The 25545-nt window shown below is 40.2% G+C and overlaps 1 protein-coding gene across 2 annotated transcripts in view; it reads left to right on the top strand.

The window, feature by feature from the left end:
* Window positions 1–6: 6 nt before the first annotated feature.
* The window catches only part of Plcl2 (phospholipase C like 2), a 217857-nt gene continuing 192318 nt past the window's right edge, over window positions 7–25545 (top strand). Inside the window, exon 1 of one of the 2 annotated variants that reach the window (XM_004631598.1) lies at window positions 7–130. The gene's annotated coding sequence lies outside the window, so the exon portion shown is untranslated. Of the gene's footprint in view, window positions 131–9938; window positions 10155–25545 lie in introns of those variants that run through there. The other variant, XM_023715750.1, reaches the window with a different exon arrangement.

Below are 25545 nucleotides of genomic sequence, written 5' to 3'. Positions count from 1 at the left end.
CGAAGCCCGGACCAGCCCTGCCCGGGGACCCCGCAGCGTCGCGCTCGCCCCGACCCCCAGCCCGGCCTCCTGCCCCCCTCCCCGGGAGAGCAAGCCGGGCGGCCTGCCCCGCCGGAGCAGCATCATCAAGGTAGGTGGTAGAGGGGCGCTCGTGGCCCACTCTAGCCTTTCTTGGGGTCTGCCTCTGTCCAGGGAAGTGGTGGTTGGGGGGATGCTCGTCGCTAACGGGGATCATTGGTACACGGCTCTTCGGAGTGGACTGGGTGCAAATGACATTTGGGAAGAATGGAGAGGTGAACCGGGTGTGCAGGGGAGCTAGGCACAAACATTTCCAGGACAACATGGGGCTGTCAGCTCTTCAAGGATTGGCTTGGAATTAGGGCCTTGTACCTACCTGGGCAGGGCGTGCTTTACAGTGCTAGCCTATCTGGTAACTTGTATTTTAACTATAGGAATCTTGTGAAAATACTGTATTTTAAAGATAGGAATACCAGACAAAGAACAGAGATTCTTTCATAGATGTCTTCTAATGTGTGTTTTACTTGTTTTTGCAAGTGGTTGTACTTGGAGGGTGCAAAATCTCCACTCAGTCACAGGGAGAAATGGAGTGGGCTTGTGAACATGCAGATTTCCGCTTTCTTAGGCTTAAAAGCTCTGAGAGATTACAGTTCCGCACGATTTAATCTTTTCCTCTTTGCAGCAGGCAGGCCTCCAGATATGTGGAAGTTCTTTTGGACAGTTTGTTTGGGTTTGGTATGTTTTGCAGGGTGTTACTTAGCGGAAGAAAGCCAACAATTGTTTTTTGAATTTTTGAGCTCAAGAAGTATCGATGAGGAGTTTGTGGTGGTTTGGTCTGCAGTGTAGAAATGTTTCTCATGACGTGAAGTGGAACTATTAACACTAGATTTGAGCTAAGAAAGGGCAAGGACAGCCCGTTTGGCGTGTTGAAGTTCAGAGCAAATAGGAGAATGTTGCTTTCTACAAATCAAGGGGTTATCAAGACAGTGAGCAGCGAAGCACATTGACAGGGCTGCACCCACCCTTCCTGTGGCAGATAACTGGAGAGGTCAGAACGTGCCACAGTGAAGAGTTGGCACTGGTGCCATTTGAAATTATGTGGGACTTACAGACATCTTCCTGCAGCGTGAAAATGTCAGGTGTTTATCAACTTATGCAGTAATGTAATGAAATCCACCACCTGGCTGCTCTAAGAGGCAGTTGTGAAACTGCCTTTCACTTGGTCATCTGTTTGTGCAGTTTAGGTCCGAGCAGGGGGGCAGTGAAGGACGTAGTGGGTAGCAACCTACTGTTCAACTTTAAGGAAAATAAAGTGTCTTTTCACAGCACATGTCGCTTTTAGTGACATGTATTTGCTTTTACTTTGTAGTTAACTGAAAGTTGCTTTGACTGTGGGAGGTAATCAATCCTGTTGATAAGAGGAGGTGACATTTCTGGGGTTTCTTTGGTCACCAAATATTTGTGGTGAGTTTGCATTGGGGTGTTAATGAAATTTGAGGTAAAACTTTTGACAAGACAACAGCCTACCTAAATTTAACAGCTCCTCCGATTGCATCAAGGGCTTTTGCATTTTAGAAAAAAGGTTGAGTTTATTAGTGTCCATGGGTGGGTTCACAGTATGATGAATGATGGCAGCTTCTGTTTTACACTTGTGAGCGATAAGGATAAGATTGCTGGATATTTGTGGTATGTGGAATTGAGAACTTACTGGTAGATGCTGTGTCTGTCTTGAAAGCTGTAGAAGCACTTGGGGAAATGATTAATTGTTCAGAAATCACTGGCTTTGGAAATGCTGTTTACATTTATTGAAATTTGAAACTTTTAGAGATTCAAAAATTTTTTTATAACGAAGACAATTGTTTCCTTGTTTACCATGGTGCAGCTACATAGATAGTGACTGAACATAGTAGGTATGTAATACACAATTTATGCATGAATGGAAAAATGCTAAGGGAATAAATACATTTATAAATTCTTTTGATTTGTAAAGCAGTGATTTTGGGTTTACCAGTCTCCTACTTAACTTAGTTTTTTGTACCTCCTAAGATAACTTGACAGACACCTTTTCCTTGCCTTTATTTTCAGCTTGCATTTTCTTTACCACTCTTGAAAATTATGGAAGTCGGGTTGAAATATGATCAAATCTGAGTTATAACAAAGAGAGGAAGCACTGTTTAAGGAGGTAACTACTTGATCTGTTTCTCCTTGGATTAGTACCACAAAGGATCAAGATATTAGGAATTTAGTGTGATATTTTCTGAAGACATGATGTGCAGCTTCAAGATGATATCTTAAGTCTTTTACTTTAATGTCAAATTTTATAAGCAGTGAATACTGCATAGATGTTTTTGTCACCTGAATGGCAGACGTTGTATTTCGCTTTTGTTAAGAAGTAACAGCTGAAGCAGAATCTCACGTGGAAAAGCAGTCAGGGCATTTTTTCTTGGTTTTCTTAGGTTCTTTCTCAAGGATTTCAAGGCATGAATAGTCAAATGGTACACGCGTAGCTGTAGGAGGAGATTAGTAAGCATGGTGGCAGTTGAGTAGTCAGTGGGAGCTACAGAACAGGGCAGTGTGTATGGGTCATGTTAGTTGAGGGAAGTCAGGCCCCTGCTTTTTTTTTAAGTTTCCACCTTCATTACAATCTTGCCATCCCTGTTGGGTAGGGATGCCTAAATCAGAGGAAAGAATAAGGGCCTAAACATGAGGGGACTGGTTGGTAGTATGTAGGACTTACGCAGAAATACACTGTAGGCTGACTAGAATTGTGTTTCTCATTTAAAATCCTTTCTTTGGTACTCCATCTGTTTTTTAAATATGGTACTGGTAAGAAATTGTTGTAAATCTACACTTTCTGACAAAGCAGATGCATAGGTCTGTGTTGAAAGAGTTCCTTAGTTATGTGGTGTTGAAAATTTGGGATGGGCAGCCTTGTAGAAACTTTTACAGATACTGTGAGGGGATAAATAAGTCACGGAAAGGATTGTCAGACTTTCTTACATTTTTTTAGCTTACTGAAAATAACAGTGTACTTCTGAGATTATTCAGAAAGGCCCATTACTTTTTTTTTTTTTTTTTTTTTTTTAGAGATTGAAGGGTCGGCTTTTTCAACAGGGTCTCATCACAGCCTTTATTTTTTTTAATTTTGAGACTTGAGACTTGGGAGAGTACTTTTTTTTTTTTTTTAAACCTTACTGTAGTCTAGGCCCATTACTTTTTTTTTTTTTTTTTTTTTTTTTGGGAAGAAGTTACTATGTTTTTCATCTTAAATAATCTAGTAAATGAAAATACCACTTTCATTTTCTCTTCCCATAATTCATCTCATCACACTATTCAATACAATTCATGGTTTATTTTGAAACAATTTGGTTGTTCAAATGGCATCCTCTCCACTATTTATAAATAGCTCTATCCTTTAAACTTGATCTAAAAGTATGAAGTAGCATTTTAGACTTTAAATTTCTTCTTAATTTTATAAAGAAATGATGTTTAAAACACATGTATTAGTGTGCATGGTTTATTTCAGCTAGCAATAACTAAATGTTGATACTTTCTAAAACATGATAGGATTTCATACAGTGAGCTTCAGTCTTAGTGTGTCTGGTTTAGTGAGCCTTGATAAACACAGAGTCATGTCACCACCCCCACAGTGAGATACTGAGCAGTTTTGCCACCTCAAACCTCTACTTCTCAGTCTCTTTTTAGTCTTCCCTTGCCCACATTCCCAAATTATGCAACTATTAATCTTGGGCCATTTTTCATAGGTAGGATATTGTGTTATTGTAGTAAGAGTATGTGCTACTTTCTAAATACTCCCTAAGTGCAAAACGTGTGAAAAGTGGATGCCATCATTCTCCGATTGGTCTTGCACTAACCACAGAAGCTGGAGGAAAACAGAGCTCAGAGAGCTCAGCCATGCACCTTTGGTCGTGGGGCTGCTTGCTGTGCCTCACTTGGATATGGCCGCACCACGCTGCCCTCCCAGTTATGCTGCCACTTACATGCTCTGTGTAAGTAGAGGAGAATTGATGGCTTGAGAGCCCTGATTTGATCTTCTCCTTTGAATGTGAAGAATGTTGGAGCGAGCAAAAGCATCTTTACTTCTGCGGGCAGAAAAAGCTGACAGATAATATGGCCAGGCAGCTGTTTCATCACCTGTTAGGCTGCTGGCCCAGGCCTTCTAGCTTCACAGTGACCAATGGTCTGACCTTGTCCAAGGTGAAACCCCTCATCTTTCTTGTTTTATTATTTATTTATTTATTTTTGGTGGAACTGGGGATTGAACTCAGGCCCTTGCGCTTGCCAGGGAAGCACTTATTCTACGAAGCCATCCCCCTGGCCCCCCCCATCTTTCTTAATGTCATTATTGTCACTCTGGTGGTGTCATGTTGTGTAGGAGAAACACTATCTTTATGCCAGCGGATATCTTCATGCTGAGCTCCCCAGCATAAACAACATGTAGGCTGTTCATGTCTATTATATAATCAAAGGAATAAGACCATACATAGATGTAGTATATTGCTGCATGGTTTAAATAGAATATACACTTTGCAAGAAAAAACTGGTGTGTATTTGCCAGTTCGGCAAAGACATCAAATACAGTAGTACCTTGGTTCGTGAATGCATTGTGTGGAAACAGTTTGGTTCACAAACAGAAAGCGTTGGGCAAAATTTTGTTTTTGTTTGTATCAGGTGAGAAACACAAATATAGCCATCTTCTCCAGAATCTTGAAATGATTATCACTGTACTTCATAACTGTTTTTGAAGGGTTATTTTAAAATATATTACATGAAAAAATAATACGTGTTAAAATGAATACTTAAGAAGTGTCCATAGTCTTTCTTTTAATGGGAGTAGACAAAGACAATTGCATGTTTAGTAAACTTGTGGGTATGCAATAAATATTAAACATACAGTAACTGAATAAAAAAATGAGTTTTTTTATGGGCCGGGGAGATAGCTCAGTGATCTAAGCACCTGTCTGGCAAGCGCAAGGATTGGGGTTTGATCCCTGGTACTGCATGCCGTACTGGCCCCATGCTGAGCCAGCCCCTGAAACCAGGTGTGGTGGCACACGCCTGTAATCCTAGCACTGGGAAGGCTGAGAGAGGGGGATCGCTGAGGCTGAGCTGTGAAGCAAGACCCTGTACCAAATTTATAAAAGATTTTTTTAAGAAAAGTTTGTCATGATGGGAGCCCAAAGTAGATGCAGGAAAGAACATTTTAGTTAGACCTATTTTCCTTGTGTCCGAGTAATGCTGTAGCTTTCAGGTGCCTAAAACATAGAAATAATTACATTGAGCCTCAAACAATGATGAGACGAGTTCAGCTTTCTGGCATGCCATTTGTCACCTGTGTATTTTAAAATGGCAACTACACTCCTTGGCCACTAGCATTGGTTTTATGGCAGGTGCAGTCAAATAAAATGTGTTCTAACTCATTCTCAGTTTGGCTGTGCCCTGGGATAGAGGGCTGCATGCAGGCCACACATTGCATTTCTGGATTATTCAGGAGTTAGAATGCTGGAGGCGGAGTTAGAGGGTCTGGATTTAGCAGGATTAAATTCTGGCTACTCTGCCCTTTCTGTGTAATTTTGAGCAAGAGACTGATGGCTAAATGCATAGTTACCCCAAGTCTGGAATGGGTAGGATAAAGCTTCCTCTTATAGCATTGTGGTTAGGATTAAATAAAATGATGTGGTGAATGTATAATATGTAGTCAGCATGCAGCAAGCATCTAGAATGTTTTTTAAAAATCTATAGTTTCTCTTAGGTGAATGGGCTAACAGTGTTAGTTTCGCTTGAGTTAGAGATCACTGCCCATGCCTATTTTGGAAATTTTGAAATACACAGAATATGCACAGGGAAATTTCTCAGCTGTATTCCGTAGATGCTCTTAGGAATGATTCATTAAGGTGCCTTTCTGATACTTTAATACAACTGCACACATGGGTCAGTAACCCCAGCTATGTGTCCAGACGGTGGTGAACGTCAGTTTCATTGTGCCGAGTAATCGTATGTCTTGATTTTCCCAGTAAAATCCTAATTTATAGCATTTGTCATGACAAAATTATTAATGCCTATTTTCACTCTCAGGGGTATCCACATTTGGATGATAAATAATACAGTCACTTGACTTACAATCTTCTTTTTGCAAACTTCATAACCTATTCTGAAGCCCCATGGGATACCCTCTGTGCTGAAACTTGGCCTTTATGTTCATACTTCTTTCTTTTTGACTTGGAATGCCCTTTTCTTTTCCTGGTCATTTTTAAGGTCTTCCTTGGTTAATCACCCCCTGGGTTAAGTGGAGTATTTTCTTTCCCTTTAGTCAGTACGCTGCATAGACCTGCATACTGACTGCCCTGTTTCTTTTGCTTCATAAACAACTATGTCTTATTCATCTTGAGCTTCTGAAAATACCTAGTTTAATGTTGTTGTGGAAGGAACCTATTTTGTATGTTTGTTGCATAAGTACTGTAAATGAATGAATAAGTGGAGATGAATGACAGCTTAGAAGTTGATGAAGATGTTAGACTTTAACTGATTTGATTGGAATATAAAACTCAGTGCGCTGTGTACTTCAAAGGAGAAATTGATTTCATGTAAACAATTTTGAAAACAAAGAGAAGGAAATAGCTTCATGCAAAGTTGGATCCAAGCATTTAGTTGGTTCCAGAGTTTTTCTAAAAGATGTTAAAATGATCTGTCCCTTTTGTGTTCCTGAAAGGCATAGGCCTTTGAAATTTTTTTGATTTATGTTTTGCTGTCAAAGTTTAAAAAACTGGCAAGAAAGTGTTACTGTTTGTTAAAGAACTTAATTTCTGGTACTTGCTTTCTTTAAGTGATATATACAGTTTTTGTTAAGAAACTAAATTGCTCACTCTTTTTTGGCTTGTCAAAAGTTATTTGTTGAGAGTGCTTCAGAATTAATAATACAGAAAATACATGAGGAATCTAGGCTGCTAGTAGATGGACTTCTGAAAGTCCGCATGTTCATCCCGGTCATACTTTAAGAAATGTTTTGTGTTTATTGTTTCATGCATTTCTTACCAGAACTCCAAGAGGACATTATCATTCTCTTTATAGGCAAAGAAGCCTGTTTCAAAAGATTTGAGAATTTTCAAGCAAGGTCCTAGTAGAGCTTAGAAGAGGCAAAGCCAAACATTCAGCCGAGTTTGGACTATGGTTTTAGTGCTACTGAAGTCTATTTAAAAATTTTTTTGTGTGATTCTATTTCCATAAACCATTTTGGCATCATAGTTTTAGAGGACTAATTTCCCTTTTCCCCTCCCTCCCTCCCTCTTTCTTTTTTCTTTTTTTTTTCCATAATTTTATTGAGAAACAAATAGCAATGAGATAGTTTCAAACCAAATTGGTAGGACAGTTTCAATAATTAACACATTGCATACATTCTTCCTAGTGGTTAATTGCTGTAAAAGATGTGGACTTGATATCCTATTTACAAACACCATTAGAACAAATCCCTCTATTCATTAAGAGAATGTAACTATATATCTATCCTAACCACTTTGAATACACACATACAAAATGGACATTCATCTGTATCCCCTTTTTTTGTTAAGTTCCATCATTTAAATATTATAGGTGTGTAAACTCAGCAAAATATTCTAAAAGAGTTCAGTAGTATTGGGTCTTCCACTTGACTCGCAGTGTCAGAAATTGTTGACCTGAGTCCCCTACAGCTCAACATAACAGCATGGCTTTACTTCTTATACTTCGTTTTTATACTTTTCTGCTGGATGGTTAAGACCAAGGTAAAGCAGGACCTATGCAACAAGAGTTGTAACTTTTGGGTCTGATAAGGTCAGTGAAATCCCCTCAGGAGTTATCCTGAGATCCTGTACCTCAGATTGTAGAACCTTTGTCAGTGTCCGCCATGTGGATAAGTCACGGCCATTGCTTGACCAGTGTGCTCTCTGTGAAAGCCTGAGAGAATGTTTTCTCTCCATGGGACTCTCCTTAGGCACACTCTACATCATTAATCACTTTCCTCTTTGGCCCTATAATCTCCTTGATCAGAAAATTTGGGACACTACTGAGTTACATATCGTTACAGTACAAGTTCTCATATGTCCTGAGTCTTAAGTGACCTTGGAAGGCTAGGGCCAAAATGTTGGCTTTCCTTGCAGCCCTCCTTTTTCTCTAATTTTGGTCTGCAAACTTAGGTTGTTAACCCTTCAGAAGACAAGCTTATTGTTATTACCATACAACCTAGCCTGTTAAGCTTAACCTCACTATCTGTCTGAATATCAAACATCTTAGGCATAACATGGAACAGGTATTTTTCATCAAGCATTGATATGTTGAACTTTAAGTCCCTATAAAATATGATGAAAAAACATTTAAAAATTAGAATATATTTTAAAAAAATAGGCATAAAGAATTATATACTTCTTATGTTTACACATAAGTCCAAAAATCTCACCATATACAACCTTGAAGCAGGACAGTCCCACAATATTCCTTTTCCTATCTCTTGCCTTCATTCACCACCCCCTTTTTTTTGAACAATCATCTACCTGAGAGACAGCACAGCAGCAACTGGCATGTCATGACAAGCAGCCTGTATTCAGAAGACCAGAATGACAGGCACTCCAAGCATGAAACTACTATTACAGATTACCATTTGCAGTGCAGTAGCTTAGTTCACAGGTATCAATATATATAGTTAGTCAGGGTGAGAATCTTTCCAATTAACTGCTAGATTCAAAAATCTTCTGGAGATTCTCAGGATCATTGCCTTGCCCATCTTCTACATATAACTGTATGGCTTGACATTGTGATGTTTCCTAGCTCTTCTCCTTTCCCTCTCTTGATTAGTTAGTCCTCGAGATCCTGCTTTCCTTTTACTTCCTCCCTTTTTCATTTGATTTGGGGTCTTGCTGTGTACTGCAGACCGGCTTTGCATTCACACTGTAGCCCAGGCTGTTCTCCAGCTCTCGATGATCCTCCTGTCTCAGCCTGTGGAGTGCTAGGATTACAGTTGTGGGCCCGTCACACCCAGTTTAGAGGATTAATTTTCTTTCTTTGCTGTATCAGCAGTCAAACTTGGGACCATGCACTTGTAAGGCAGGTGTTTATGCCACTGAGCTATATCCCCAGCCCTAGTTTCTAATTAGAAGAATTTGACTTTTTGAGAGTCAGTCTTGGGATGAAGTCAGCCTGCACCTGACAATGTGAAGCCACAACCATCCGCATCTTCCTTGTCCCACAGCCCAAGTTTTTGTCTGATCCACAGAGCAGGACTTTCTTTTCTTTCTACCCTTCTGTGGTAGATCAGAAATATCTTTTAGGGGACTCATTTTTCATTTTGTTTCTCTCATAACAAGATGGCATACACATTTTGGAAGGTAAAGAACAATTAATATTTTGCTTTTTTGATAGAACCTCTATTACTGTTTTGGAATTGTCAAATAATTACAGAATTTTAGAATAGGATAATACTTAAAATATATTAACATAAAGTCAGTAGTCAAGTATCTTCTTGGAGTATGCTAAATATAGTTGGTAATTGCAGGTATTAATATCCCAGAAACTAAGCAGCTGGGTTTAAAAGTGATTAATAATGTAGATTCATGGGATTTTCAGAACAGAAAGAGATCATGTAAAATTCTTTTGTAGTTAGAGGTACACAAGGCCATAGTGATTAGTACATTTAGCTTCTAGCTATGGTTGAATTCATTTATTTGCATATTAGCATAACAGAATTGGAAAAAAATTGTTATGTAATACTGCAGTACACGAGTATTAATAGAACAAGATATGGTCTCACAGATAGTTATTTTTGTGAGTTTGTTTTTTGCTATACATAGCTGCATGTGTACACATGGCACTTGTGTTTGCAGAGTCTCTGAAGACTCTGCTTATAAATAGTAAAGATCGGGAGCTAACCAGATAATGCTGTGGAGGGTCGACACGAGCCTTGTCTCGTGAGGACTGATGAGTAGCAGGTGTCTGCTTGCTACATTAAAAATGCCCAGGAAGGAGCAGGCTGTTTTTCTGAGCATGGCTGATGAAGCCTCTGTTGCTTTTGACCAATTAGTGTGGCCACGGAGGGCTAAGTGACCTGGTTTACAGCTACCATTAGAATCACAAGCTGTAGGACTCTCACGGTATGGCTTCCTGCTACCTTTTGTTTTTCATCTCTTTATAAACTCTGGTATCCTGTGGGGATAGTAGATATACTTTTCAAAATTGTTATATGGTTTAATGTTTGTTCTTGAAGAAAATAAAGAGAATGGCTCACGTTTTTATATTTGTCCATCTTACCACCTTACATTAAATGCCAATAGAATTAATCAGATGTTTTTATATTAGAGTTAATAGCATACTTGAAATATCAGTTGTAGGGATGTGTTTCTCTTTTGAGTAGGTAGTGGTTTGTTGAATGGCATCTATATGTTCTTTTAAGGTTTTCTGGTTTACATATATTTCCATAGATAGTTTTCTGTACCTTAAAAATAGTGTTAGAATTGCAGTATCATTGGATATGAGCATGTTCCACTTGTAGATCCTATCAAGCAATTTTTCTAGCTAGTTAAATCAATTTAAACAACCACTAATTTATGTGTTTTTCAGTTGCTCTAAATGCTTGTGTTTGGTGTTTGCAGTGGTGGTCTTCTCATTGTAACGTTGTGATGGCTAGTAAGGGTCCTGAGGCTTCCGAGCTGCATTTCCCTGACGACTAATGACATCGAGCACCTCTGTGTATGTTTTGCAAACCCCTCCCCCCTTTTTTTCAGTACCGGGGATCTAGCTTGGGACCTTGCATTTGCCAGGCAGGTGCTTAGGCCACTAAGCCATCTCCCCGGCCCTCATAACCATTTGGGCATTGTCTTGTAGAAATCCTGTTTAAGTCATTGGCTCACTTAGAAAAATTTTTATTTTTTTAGAAAAGTTTTTAAAAAATTGATTTGGATGACTTCTGACATTTCTTGGTGTCTTTTGGGTGGTGTGACTGAAAATGAGTCCTGCTGCCATTGCACTCTGTTAAAGGGTACTTCTCAATGAATAACAATTTCTAATTTAATGAAGCCTATTCTATCAATATTTTCCTCTATGGTTATTATTTTTGTGTCCTCTTTAAGAAATTTCTACTTAAGATCATGAAATATTCACTTAGAAGTTTTGCTGATTGCATTTACTTCTACTATCTGTCTGCATTTTATTTATATTTTATTATAATTGTGTATAGCATGAGATAGTGGTCAGGATTTTATTTCCATACAGGCATTTGACCAGTTAATTCAACACCACTTAATTGAAAATGTCTTTCTTCTACTGTTCTACATCAGCTCCTTGTTATATAAATCAAGTGACTGCATATGTATGTGTTTGTGTTGGTTGACTGTTCTGTAACATCTGTTTGTCCTGATGTCTACACTATACTTCCTTCCTTCTACTAGGTATATACCCAACAGAAATTATTCTAGGTGTATACTGAAGGGCGGGTACAGACTGCTAACAGTATTACCAGTACAGCCGCAAGTTGGAAACAACAACCCAACTTGTAAAATAGCATGTTATATAGAAACATTCTGTGAGAAGAAGGAAAAGACAGCGAAGTGGGAGAGAGAGGGAGGAAGGAAAGAAGGAAATAAGGGAAAAAGAAGGAAAAATTAGTAGGTGACTGCTGTGTGTACCACTGAAGTTATTTAAGTATGATGCTGAGCTGGGCCTGGGTGGAAGCCTGACAGTTGTTGACCATTGTAGTCATTGGACACTGCAGTTATAATTGCTTGGAGGTTTTTTTGAATGGTTTTTTAAATATAGTTCTGACCATTGTAATCTTTTCAAGTGTGGTCAGAGTGTTAATATGTTGTTTATATGGAAATTTTGCCAAGTTCTTTAGGTTTGTGGACAAAAGTGAGAGTTGTTTGATCATCACCAAATGGCAGCGTTTCGTGGATCTTATGTGGTTAGCAGAGTTCTAGTTCTATCTGCAAATTTGTCCCATCGAAATATTCTTTCAGATAGGGAAGCAGGGAAGGAAAATACCACATCTTCAGCTGGGTCATTTCAGGACACACTTGAATTATTTGTATTCCAAAGCATACTAATGTGCAAACCCCACCCCAGTCCAATTAAATCAGTTTTCTGTTTTCCTAAAGAAGCTGGGGAGATTTTAAAGGTACCCAGAGTTAAGAACAGCTGTGAAATATTTTTGCATACATTGGGGTCCTGCTGAGTTCTGTTAGATATGAGAGAACAGACAGCTCCACAGTCCTGCAGGAGGTAACCGTTGGTGATCCTGAGGCTGAGGGATGGAAGTGTAGAGGGAGGGTTAAATCTTAAGTTCCTGCAGAGTTCTTCCTTTAAAGAGTATGGCTGTCCTTGTCTCCAGGTGTATAAAATACCAATGAAGGGCAACAATTAATTAGTCAAATCTGAATGGACAGATTTTATGTATGAATGATGATTGTCTGTCGTGTGTGTTAATTATTGTGCCAGTCAGATGCAGCTGTTGATGTTGGTGAAGGTAAAAATGAATACTGTGTCAGTTGGTAAAAGAGGTAGTGGCTGGCTATTTGGGACCATCTCTGCTCGGCTTACTCAGAGCTGTGAGGCCACTATTTCTGGGTCTATCCTTGGGCTGTCCTTCCCTCACAAGAAGGAAGATTTCTGGGTACCCATTACTCCCTGTGGTGTGGAGGAGGCCCCTTCCCGGGAGGATTAGTTTTAGAGAGATCTAATTTGACAAGGGCATGCGTACTATTCTAGAAAGAGGCTGTTAGATATTTCAAGGTTTAGCAGAAACAAATCTTTACTTTTTTTTTTTTAACCACTTGTGCTCCAATGGCACATTTTGTGTACAGTAGAAATGCTATTTACTCAGAGATTGTTTATGGACACTTGCCTAACAGATGTCTGTTGGTAAAGGTGGTTTATATGGGGAGGGAGAACCAGTCTAGTGAACCTGTAGCACCTCTCGTTACAGAGGACTGACGGGCTTTGTGTACTGTGACCTTTGGAGTGAATATGAGCATTCTGAATGGTAGCGCTCTTGCCTCACAGACTCTTGGGAAAGAATGAACACTGAGATACCAAATCAACTATATAATTGTTTTATTAGCTGCAGAGTAGTAACATGTTTATCGCTTTAGTTGGATAATCTATACTCTTGATTCTTAGCTTGACTGCGCAGTTAAGAGTAATATTGTTCATGTTTTGTTCTTTTTCATACTAAGACGAGTAAATCTTCCAGCAGAGCAGCTTACGTTCATTGCGTGTTTTGAGCAGGTACCAAGGAAGAGAAGTGGTCTGGTAGGAAGGCTGAATTTTGGGGGACTCTGTCTAGAGGCTGGAGGGACCTGCACAGTTTGACAGCTCTGAAAGTGGTCTGGGGCTGTCCTGATCTAGCTTGTGACCCGCTTGTTAACATACACACATTTAGCAGGCAGGTTTGTTTACTTATTTCTAAATGGGAGCACAGTATTGCTGGACTTTAGCATTCCTTGGGAGGAGGTATGTAAGTTTTTGTGAAAATTCAGAACTCAAGTAGCGCTCTTGCCTCACAGACTCTTGGGAAAGAATGAACTCTTACCAAGTGAAGAGTCCGGGAGGTCTCCTTTCCTTTCACATCTCCACCAGGTTTTCATTCCCATCTTTATTGTTAGGGAAGAAGCTGCTATTGAAAATACTTTTAAATAAGTCTTTTATTCCAAATAAGCCTTTCATGAGTGCATGAAATGAGAGTGAAATATAAGATAAGAGAAAGAGGATAGGTAGCGAGTGCTCTGCTGGCCTCCTCATGGAGTAGCCCACCAGCAGGGTCTTCTCATCTTTGTCCTCCCCAGTTGCCAGTACCTGAGGTACAAACGAGGAGGGTACTTAGAAGATGTCACCAAAGTAACAGGCTATGGCAAAGCTCCTCTCCTTAGGACAGCTGTCAGGCCTGCCTCTCTTGGGGACATCGCAGACCCCTGGATCCTAAGTTCTACTCCAAAAAGATGCTTCCAGGCTTTCCCATACCAGGCTGTGTGTAGAAAATGGCAATGGTATGGCTTGAATTGAGGAGATTACTTAGGGCTTGAGGCCCATCCAGCCATGAGGGTACTGTAGGGCTGTAAACATGCCCGTCGTCAGCAGGCCTGCAGTTCCCTGCTCTGCAGGGGCATGTTTGCTGGGTAGCAGTGCATTCAAGAAGTTGGAAAAAAACGAAACAGGAAAAAGGAAGTGTACACACAGCCGCATGGCGATCTGGATCCGCCAGCGTGAGGGCTGCTGTTCATGGTGTGACTCTGGGAGCTAAGTCTTCAGGTGGTGGTTGAAGCTGGGCCTCGAAATGTGCTGTGGACCTGTGGCCACTGTGGAAATAAATGATAGAAGTAAGCTGGTCAGATGTGAGACTTAGACAGGAGCAGCTTGGAAGTGAGAGGAGCAGGAAGGCGGAATCTGCATGGTAGAGCAGACCCCTGAGGTCTTCCTTAAAAACAAAGAAAGAGCATTAGGTATGCAGGGAGACCGACCTTGCTGCATTTCTGCACAGAGGTTCAAACCACAGACCCAGGCATCGGCTCTGCTGGCTGGGAGCTGGACGCGGAGACCCAGAGCGCAGGATGGGCCCTGTGAAGGGCTGTCCCTCTCCTTGGCTGAAGTGTTAAAAACCTTCTCTTTGCTGTAAAAATTGTGTGAAATTCTTGTCTGCAACATCCTAAACGTGTCTTTTGGGTACCCAGGCAAGTGCTTTTTGCATGACTGATGTGCTAAAGTCCAACTTGCATAGGTTTTGGGAGCGTCAGCTTGGCTGAATGGTGGCATTTTTGCGATGCGCACTAGTCTGTCAGTTTGCTAATAAAGCCACCAAACTGCTCAATCTCCTGCCCAAACTCTTTTTAGTAGTCGCATTTAATTTTTCTGCATCTTCTAGTCTAAGCTTTTAAATTTTGTTTTCAGTATTCCTAGCTTCCTCTTATTTCTGTTCACTGTGGCTTGGATTTACTTGACCGTTTCTGTTAGAAGCACGTAACTACAGGCTCTGTGCATTCTCCCCTAGTCATCATTTTTATTAATTGTGAGCACTGAAGACTGGCCAGTGAGCATGATTGCTTTAGTCAGGACCAGGATAAATGCACTGCACTATGGATCTCAGAGCCTTCAAAGATTCTGTTACTGAGGTAGCAGTGACTTATACGGAAGAAAATAATCACTTTCTGACAAAAATTTAGAGAAGAATTTAGGAATTCTGTTAAGAGAATTAGAATATAAAAAATTCTGTATGCTTAATATTTTTAGTAGACTTAAAAGTCTATAAAAGTTTTAATAGATAAAATTATAAGTTATATTCTTTCATATAGATTATTAAATTCAGAAGAAAGATGATGTGTACTTTATAGAATATATATTTCAATTTTTAAGAAAAACAGTTAAACCTCTATTTTACCGTATTCTCCATAAATCAAAATAAAGTTTCATGTTGATCTGTTCATTCCGTAAAGATGATTATCCTATCCAGGAACAAAATGTTGAGAATGTAAAGTGGCAGTAACAGTACTTTGTAATGAAAAAAAAAATCAATGAAAGTTCATTTGTATGCTGAGTGCACGTTAAATATACGTAGTTCTTCCATCTTTACAAGCCGCTTGTGACATCAATCTAGTGTGCTCTCACGGTGATGTGAGGTGGCCCCCATTTTAGAGGTGTGAAAAATGTGAGGCTTATACATGCAGAACTCTGCCGGGTCATAAAGTTGTCAGCAGGGTTGGCCATGCCAACTGGGTCTTTTATGTATCCTTTAAAAGGGGGCACTTTTTTATACCTCATCTGCTTAAAACACACAGAATTAGAGACCTAGTATCATCTTAGGTAATCTTTTTTTTTTAATTTGATAAGTGCTGGGCATAATTTAATAAAAGTTAAAGTTAACACTTTGGGAAGCACAAAATACCCATAAAACCCATTTAAAAAAAATCAAAAGGTAATCTCAAGGCAACACCCAGTTGAGGTAGCAAACACTATTTGAAAAACCAGAGTTTTTAAACATTCCATGTATGCACCAAGCTTATTTAGGCGCATACCTGTTTGTTCCATGAATGATAGCGTCTTGCAGGCCACTCTGGAAGCCGCCTGCTGCTTTAAGAGTTGTGTGGGAGGTGCTGCTACTTGGTGACTAAAGAGGCTTCAAAGGGTGGGTGGTGCCTGCTGGGGCAGTTTTCAGGGCTACCGGTTCCAGGGTGGGGCCTGTGCTGAGGAGGCCAGGGTCATGGGCTGCTGTCCTGTCAGCAGAGAGAAGGGCCCCACTCTACATACCGTTCACTCTTGCCTCCCTCGTGGGGGCAGATGAGGGGGCAGTGCCTGCTGCTGTAAGGGGTGACAGCTGACAGGAAAATAGACAGAAACACACCCTATCACTTGGTCCTCACCACCCTGAGTATGTGATCTTAGCTTTTGCTGCTTTAGCAAAATCCTTGCGCCTTTACCCTGAGACTTGTAGAGTGGGCCTCTCTATTATGGTGGGGCTGCCTCTCCTCCCTTTTGTCCCAGTACTCCAAGGCCATCATCTCCTCCCTTTTCCATCCTTTGCTTTCTCTGCCTCCCTCATTAGCGTATAAACATGCTTAGGTTCTTAAAACCTGAGGAGGATGGAAACTTTCTGCTCCCTCCTCATCTTCCTCCTCAGCGTTCTGTCTGTTTGCAGCTGTATCTTAAAGTGGAGCTGTGATCGCCTTTCCTTCCTTTCCCTCTTTGTCCTCTCCATCTAGAGAATGTCATCACGGTCTTGCACCATGGGTAGCAGGCCTCCTCCATTTTGTGCCTCATCCTTGGCAGCTGTTCCACAACTGTGACTGTAGTAACCGTGGCTTCCTTGATGATTCGCAAGTTGACGTCTCCTCCTCACATTCGCTTCCACAGCCCGAGGTACAGGTGTCTGCTCAGCGTCCCTTCTAACATGTCACCCGAACACCTCACTGAATCATGTTCAAATCCAGTCTTTCATCCGGATCCCACTTCCTATCTAGTCCTTTTTTGGAGTTTTGCAACTGGCTTTCTCCTTTCTTAATGGCCTTGAAGTTGATCTGAATGCAAGACTTTTTTAATCAGAGTAACAAGCTTAAGAAAGTGGGAAACTTCTTTCCTTTTTTTTTTTTTTTTTTGGTGGAACCGGGGATTGAACTCAGGCCCTTGTGCTTGCCAGGCAAGCACTTATTCTACTGAGCCATCTTCCCAGCCCCTTTTTCAAGCAATATGATTAGTTGTGATATGTGCTACTTGCTGGAGTAGGGATGAGGAATGTCTCCTGGTGACATTAAAATCTTAGTCTTCAGGGTGATGCTGGAGTGAGGTGAGGTAATCTGTAAGAGGTGGGGCCTAGAGGGCAATACCTGGGCTTGGAGGGTGTGCCTTGGAAAGCGACTACGGGCACTTACCCTTTGTTACTTGCCATGAAATGAGCCGTTTGCTCTTGCAGGTGCGCGCTCCCATTGCCATTCAGGTGCGGCCCCCAGAAACCCGTAGCCGTGGGTCCTCACTCTCGCATCAGCACCTCTAAAACTTAAGAGCAGGATAAACCTCAGCTATCTCAAGTATTTTTATTCTAGTGATGGAAAGCTAATATACTGTTATGTAAATTAAACAAGTGTGTGATTCTGTAGTGAGAACATGAGATAAACTATCTTAACATGATCTAACTCTTAAGTGTACCTTTGGTCTCAGATGGTTTGGAAGGAGTCAGACAATTAGCTGGGTGCTGATCTGCCTCAAACCTCAGTCTCCATTAATCTTTGAGAGCCTCTTGTAATTATTTTTCATATACTGATTTACTTAAGATTATAAAGCAAGATTTAATTGGGATCAAGCTTAGCAGAATTTATTTATGTGGAAGGTGTTCTAAGTTAGTATTTTCATGCCAGAGAGGGACACTTCTGAGCATTTAAAAAGGGATATTCCCATGAATTTATTTTTCTTTTCAGGTTCTATTTTAAGTAACATCTTTAAACTGAGACAGCAGTTTTTATCCTGGAACTTGTGACTTACAGCCTTTTTTCCCCATTGATTTTTTTTTCTTACTTTGAAATTTATTTCTTAGAAAAATTGTTTTTTATGCCAAAGATGTTAAGTTGTTTTGCTATAGATGTTAGGTGGAACACAATAGCGTTGTGTGTGGTATTTGAAGTCAATATTGGGAATGTGACCTGCATGTTATGGTTTGGTTCAGTTTTCCTTTTGTTTGTTTGTTTGTTTTGAGTGATACCAGGGATCGAACTCAGGACCTTGTGCTTGCCAGGCAAACGCTTATTCCACTGAGCTATTAGTTTTCCTTTGATAAGCACTAATGCAGGCCTGTCCTATATTATTGCAGATATCTGTATCTTATATTTTGAAAAATGCTAAGTAATTACCTTGGAGCTTCTGCCCTTTAATTTTTACTTTCATTGTTGGCTATGATGAGGCACAAAGCCTCTGTGGTGTTTTTTTATTATTATTATTATTTTTAATGTGGCTTGAACCCAAGGCCTGCCTTCGCCCTCAGTTATATCCTTAGTTCTTTTTAAAAAATTATTATTATTATTATTATTGTTATTATTATTATTAAATACAAGGTCTTGCTAAATTGCCTTGTCTAGGCTCAAACTTACTATCCTTCTGCCTGTTCAGCTCCTCCCGAGAGCTGAGGTGTCTCACCGCACTTGGCTCCCTGGGCTGGTTTTACAGATGGGTTCTTGCCAGTGAGTCAGTAGGAGTTCCTTTGCCTACCTGCAGGCATGAGAGGTCAGAGTGCTGACTATTCAGCAAGAATGTGTGTCTCGTAGACAAGTGCGAGAAGCTGCACCCAGTTGGAGAGACCCTGGGATGTGTTATTTTGGGAAATGGTCAAATTGGGTTTGTGGCTGAACGTAGAGGGAAAGATTTAAAGTGCCTTCTCTAACATGACATGGTACACTCAAGGTTCTTGAGATAGATAGATTGATTGATTGATTTTTCTTTTGGTACAGGGGATTGAACTCAGGACCTTGCATTTGCTGGGCGGGTGCTTATTATGCTGAGCTATGTCCCTGGCCCCTTTTTTGTCTTTTTGAGACAGAGTCTCTCTATGCATTTCAGGCTGGCCTTGAGCTTGTAGCCTAGGCTGGTCTCCAACTTTCAGTGATCCTCCTACCTCAGCCTGAGTGCTGGGATCATAGGCGTGTGCCACCACACCCAGCTGGGATTTCTTCTAATACTCAAACTCAGGGTTTTGCTAGGACAGGTCTCTTCAGGCTGCACCTGCATGACCCAAGTAAGTGTTCTTCATCGTAACCAGCTGGTGGTTTTCACCTCTTTTGTGCATGTGGGGAGCATCGAGGTATCTGTTGTGATCTGTTTTTGCAGAGAGCTGTGTGCACAGACACCTTTGAGCTGTAGAACTGTGTTGGCAGGAAACACTGATTCTGGATAGAGGGAACACCTACATGTGGGGCAGCTAATCTCACACTGTGTGAAAAAATGCCCTGTATCCTGCAACTTGTACCTGCCTGTGTTCCTGCTGAGTTGTCTCAAGCCTGCTGGATGAGCATGTTTGTTAGCTTTCTGTCTTTCTAATGAAGTCTTTTTATTTAAGTCTTTCCATCAGTCCTATAGATGCTGCTGAAAAACTAGGGGTGCTTAAGCCCAGCCCAGCTCCTGTCCTGGAAGTGCAGCATCTACTGACCAGTCAGGAGTGGTGCAGCCCCTGTAGCCTTTGCAAGAGGGAGCCTGTAAATTCCAGGAAAAACTACTGAACACTTGAAGGTTGTTTTGGTTCTGGCAGTCCCCATTGAAATTCGGTGTGAATCTTCTTCTTCACAACCCAGACAGGATGGTGCTATCCTAGCTACAGAAGGCCTGGGAGTGTGTGGGCGAAGGGCGTGATGCAAGAGACTGTAACCAGAAGAGGTTTGGGGGATTTTTGTGTTCCTTCACACATGTCCTAGCCTACCAGAGAGATCTGTGATTCCCCCCACCTGGTACAACCAGCCTCTCTTTTATCATTGAAACAAAAACTAGAAGTCAAAGACCAGGTCACAACTTCAACTTCTGTGTTAAGCCAAAGTGACAGACTTCTATGGAAACTCCCCCCCTCCCCCAACTGGGGATTGAACTCAGGCCCTTGTGCATGCCAGGCAAGCACTTACTCTACTGAGCCATCTCCCTGGCCCTGGAAGCTTCTTTTTGTGTGAAGTATACTTTTACATTTAGCTGCAGAACTTTATTTTATCTGAAAAGCAGCCAGTTTATTATTACAGATTTTTAAAAATTCTGTGTGAAGGAAATGAATTTTCAACTATGAAATACTGTGCTGAAGTTACTTTTATATAAAACTTTTTTGGTATGTTACATATTTCTGAAAAGTGAGATCTAAAACCAAACAATTTATTACAGCAAATTTCTGTAGCTGCAGCAGCTCCAGCTCAGTACTAAGTTGCTTTTGAATATCAACAGCATTCAAGGAGCCTGTTAGTTTTGCATCCCTGTCTTTGGAGAGATTGGAAGGAGGAGAGATGGGTGAGGGGCCCTGGAAATGAAGGAATAAATACATGGGTGCCTGTAGCGTGCCACTTTCAGCCAGATTACCACTAACTTATCTTTTGCTTCAGTAAGAATAATTCAAATCTACCTAGAAAAGCTTCTAGGATAGGAAGGGTTTTATGTGTAGTAGGGCTGAACAGTGCCTTCCATAAGCCTCGGCCTTTTTCTCTTTATGAATTCCTTCTTACATTAAAATAAAAAATTACATGATTTGGTATTAAGTTAAAGGTATTAATATTACATATTAAAATACTTCAAAAGAAGCAGGGAAAATGTGTGCACGTGTGCGCGTGTGTGCGCGTAGTGTACCACTGATTTCTATTGTTTGTTGAAAGGAACCGTTAATGCTTAATTGTTGGATTTTCCACGCCTCTGTCAGGTGATCTGAGCAGCTACTTTGAAGATAACAATATGTATTATAACAACTGTTGTTAATTTCCTAGCACCTTCTTTAGAAATTCTGTATTACTTTTTTTTCTTTATTTTGTTTGTTTATTTTTCTTTGTGGTTTTTTCTTTTTAAAATAAAATTTTAAAAACCACTATTCATTCTAAAGTTTCATTTTTCTTCTAGTTTGCAAAGGAATTAAAACAGTTTAATTGACCCTAAAAAATATTGTGGGCTTTGACTTAGCACAGTGCTGACTGTGCTGATGGACACATTGGCTCTGATGTGTGCAAACCAGCCTGATTTTTTATTTTTTGTCTAAAATATGTGAGGAATACGTGAAATGTATATATGAATATGAATATGTACATTTTACCTCTTTTATTTTCAAGTGAAGTTGAGAGAAGTCATTAAGCTAATGGGAATTTAACTTTTGAAAAGTGTTATAGTAGGTAACATCTGTTATCTTCAGTGTAGATGTATTCTGAGGTGCAGTTTGTTTTTTGGTACCAGGGATCAGGACCTTACACTTGCCAGGCAGTTGCTTGTGCCGCTGAGCTCATCTCTCCAGGTCCTAGATGTATTCTTAATTTATGTCATTATGTTCATTTAAAAAATTTTAATATTTGATTTTTAAGGTTAAAATTTATTGTATTAATTTTAATAATTAAATTACTTCATCAAGTTTGAGATTTGTTCTTCTGAGTACATTTCCCGTGGTAAATATTTTAAGCATTCTTTGTAGCTTATGGGTGTGTATTTTTTACATAAAATTATTTTCTAAAGTAAATTAGCTTCATGTAAGAACTTATGTGTGTCTCTTCCTGGTTCAGAGATGTTTTCTATGAATTCTTTGAGTAAAAATCTATTTTAACAAATAGGCCATAATTTGCGACTAGGAAATTTCAGAGTGGCCAGGAAAAGCATGCTAAGAATAGACTCTGTTTATTTACTCGGCTCCACCCAGTCTAAAATACAGCCCTTTGGTTGCAAACGCGGGAAGGCCCGGAGTGATTAGAAAAGTGGTTCCCCCTGGCCCTCCACACACCCCTCAGCCAGGTCCTCCACACCCTGCTCCCACGTGGAGGGGGAAGAGTGGAGAGTTCTTACGGTTTGTCCTCCTGTTTCCTTTCTTTAGCAGCTTAGATAAATTATTGTTGCAAGCTGTTATCTGAGCCAGAGTTTGACCACATTATTTTATTTTTCAGGTCTTATCTTAGTTTACTCTTTAAACTTTGTCTCATAGGAGGGAGGCTGGATATTGTGGATTTTACTAGTAATTATACTCCCCAATACTCGTCAGTTTATAATTTTCAATTTACCTGTACTTTTCATGATAGTCTAAAAATATGGCAATTAATTAGTTTGTGTTTAAGAAAAGCTTCTGATTATGAGTATAATTATTTGATATGCCTGTCACTTAAGAAAGATATAACTTTCACAGGAATGAATGTTAATGGAACAGGCCTGTCATTCCAGAGAATCCTGGAGAATCCTGGAGAGGAAGTACACAGCTAATGCGCAGCCATGACCACCAGAAAGGCAGCCCAGTGATACCACTTGGGAGTCATCTGCATATTTTATTAGGTGCTTGAAGCATCTGTCACTGTTCCGACTCCTCCAAATGTTGTTGCCGGCTAACTGGATTGCAATTGATTAGGCACAGTGGGAACTTCTGGTCACACACGCTATTTGTTTTTCTTTTAAGACAAAGATGGTAATGTGTGAGTTGCTTTTTCTAAACTAGAGCCCCAGTATTGGGGGTTAATTGTAGTGCTGGCTCTTTGTGATAAGTAAGTGGGCGTGGGGTTGCAGGCCCTGCCTGCACTGTCTCTAAAAGGTTTGCCATCTCTGGGCTAGGAAATTGACAGAACCCAGCTCGGCAGAACACTGCTTTGGAAGGGAAGAGCAGTTCAGGATTTAGGCTTTGAAGTCAGCTGGTCTGGGTGTTAATCCAAGCTAGGTGTCATCTGCTAGTCTTAGTTGCCTTACCTTTAAAATAGGTGCAAATATGAAATTGACTTTATTGAGGTTTTGGGAAATTAATTCAGATCTTCCCTATAAAGCACAGCTTTTAGTGAGTATTATTTTGGGTTAGCTTACAGAAGAGCAAAAGCATAAATTTATTTCTGGAGTCATGCCCTTGAGGTGGAATTTGATTGAGACATCTGTGTTCATAATTACTACATGAAAGAAATGGGTATCAATTTATTTATTGTATTTCAGTTCATTTTACTTCAGAACAAATTTAATGAATCCTCACTATGTTTTTATTCTGATTTCTATATTGTTTCAATATTTTATTCTAAATCATTTAAGCAAATATAAGTAAATATTTAGTATTGTGGGCTTATTTGTCATTTTCAGATTGTCATTTCTGTTTTATGTTTGATTCCCTCCCCCTTTTGGTATTCTCTCTTTCTAAATTATGGAAAATAAATGATACAAATGGAGAGAACAGTGCACTGAGTCTGTATACGCCTGTCACTCAGCTTCAGCAATTTTCAGGTCACGGCCAGCCTTCTTTCCTCTGTACTACTTCTCACTTTTCCTTAGCCCCATGTATGTTTTAAAGCAAATCCTGAGCAGTATGTTACCCATGAATATATTTATACATGTGACTGTCATTCGAATTAAAATTAATACCAGTTCTTAAATATCATCAAATGTCCAGTCACTATTAAGATAGATCTAGTTGTCTTTAAAAGATGTAGCTTAAACAAATTAAGAGTGTTTAGTTCAGGATCCAGAAAAAGTCCCACACATTGCAAGTGATTGATGTGCCTTGTGTGCCCTTTGAGCCACTTGGGTGCTAGTCACTGCCTTTGGGGAGGGGGTTCTGAGAGCCCTGGGTTAGCTGAGAGCTCTGATTAGCCAGTGCTCAGGGCAGGTAGAGCAGCACCATTTACTGCTGTGGGGACCCCAAGCAGAGGGAACAGTGAGCAGAGACCCTTTGCTAGCACGTGGCCTGGGTGGTGCTAACTTGTTTTGGGGGTGTTGAGGCTGTGTCCCACGTAGCGGTTTATTATATGCATTTGATACTGGGTTTAGACAATATTTATGTAAAGATGATCAATAAAAATGATGGCAGCACAAACTAGGAGTAATGTAGTGTATCAATTTACATTTATTTTCTGGTAATACCTGGTTTGGAAAATTATGATAATGTGTGAGAGACATTGTGGCAGCTTAAGTTTGCTATATATTTGAAGATAGTATGCTTCAACTAACTTGCTATTTTTTCCTTTTATTACCAGAGTAGTGTTAGTATATGATGACATCCCAGGGGAAGACGATGGTTTTCCCCAGGTGCTGGGGGAATCTCTTAGTACTCTCCGTTTGCTGTACTTGGAGTAAAAGTAGAAACATTGTTCTTATTCAAAAGATCAGTATTTCAGCCTTTTTCCTAATACACTTGAAACATTTGAAGAATTGTTGTAATTAGTTGATTTTCTTGGGGTGAGTTTTTTGTGTGATACCTTAAAATACATACCTGAATACAAGGTTTTGCTGTTTCTTGATAGCTCAGGCCTGGTGTTGAATTCTAGCTCTGTTACTTACTGTTTGTTAGGGAAGTCACAGAAGTTCTTGTAGCTTCCTAATCTCTGAAAAGGGGATGAATTACAGTGTTCCTTGAGAGTACTGCTGAGCTGAGTAAACCAAACAAGTACGGGAGTATCTCAGTAAGTAGAGCAGAACTTGGCATACCCAAGTGCTCCGTGGCTTTACATGGCATTGTTTGTATTCTTACTGGTAATGTTTTGTTACTAAATATTCTTGAGCATCATTAATTTAAAGTGCTATAGGCAGACTATGATAATGAAGAAAAATTAGGAAATTATTTGTCCTGGGGTTGAAATCTACACACTACAACTCTGATGTTCTTCTTTATGTTCTTTAACTTTCTTTATGGTCTCTTAAGAAATTTTAGATTGCTATGGAGTGTCCATTCCTGCTCAGCAAAGCCAAGAATGTGTCAGAAATAATTCTGTCTTTTCTGGTTTGAAGCAGCCTGTACTAAGTTAAATGCTACTTGTTTCTTTTTTTAAAAAAAAAAATCTCCCAGGGCCAGCCAGATAGCTCAGCAGATTAAAGCGCCTGCTTAGGCAGATTCAGCAGCTAGGGTTCGATCCCTGGGCCTGCCGTGCTGGCCCCACCTGAGGGGCATGCTAAGACTGTGACTGAGACTGGGCTTAGTGGCGCGCCCCTGTAATCCTAGCTCTTTGGGAGGCAGAACGCAGGTGATTACTATGAGTTTGATATATGTAGTGAGACCCTGTAGACACTGTCCTCAAATACAAAAAAACAAAAACAAAAACAAAACAAAACAAAAAAAACACCAAAGAAAACCAAAAACCGAATGAACTCAAAAAAATCTTGTCTGTCTCTGTCTGTCTATGTCTGTCTGTCTCTGTCTCTATTTGGTACAGGGTCACACTGCACAGCACACTCATAGTGATCCTCCTGTTTCAGCCTTCCCAGCTCTGGGATTATGGGTGTGTGTCACCATGCCCAGTTTCAGTGGCCAGGTTGGCACTCCCAGGGTTCTGGGGCTGGCACAGCATGCAGTACTGGTGATCGAAACAGGTCCTTATGCTTGCCAAGCAGGCACTTGGACCGTCAAGCTATCTG

Source organism: Octodon degus, unplaced genomic scaffold (assembly GCF_000260255.1).
Source record: "Octodon degus isolate 3935 unplaced genomic scaffold, OctDeg1.0 scaffold00043, whole genome shotgun sequence".
Classification (NCBI taxonomy): Eukaryota; Metazoa; Chordata; class Mammalia; order Rodentia; family Octodontidae; genus Octodon; species Octodon degus.
The sequence above is the reverse complement of the archived record's forward strand: the minus strand, read 5'-3'. Positions and strand labels throughout refer to the sequence as shown.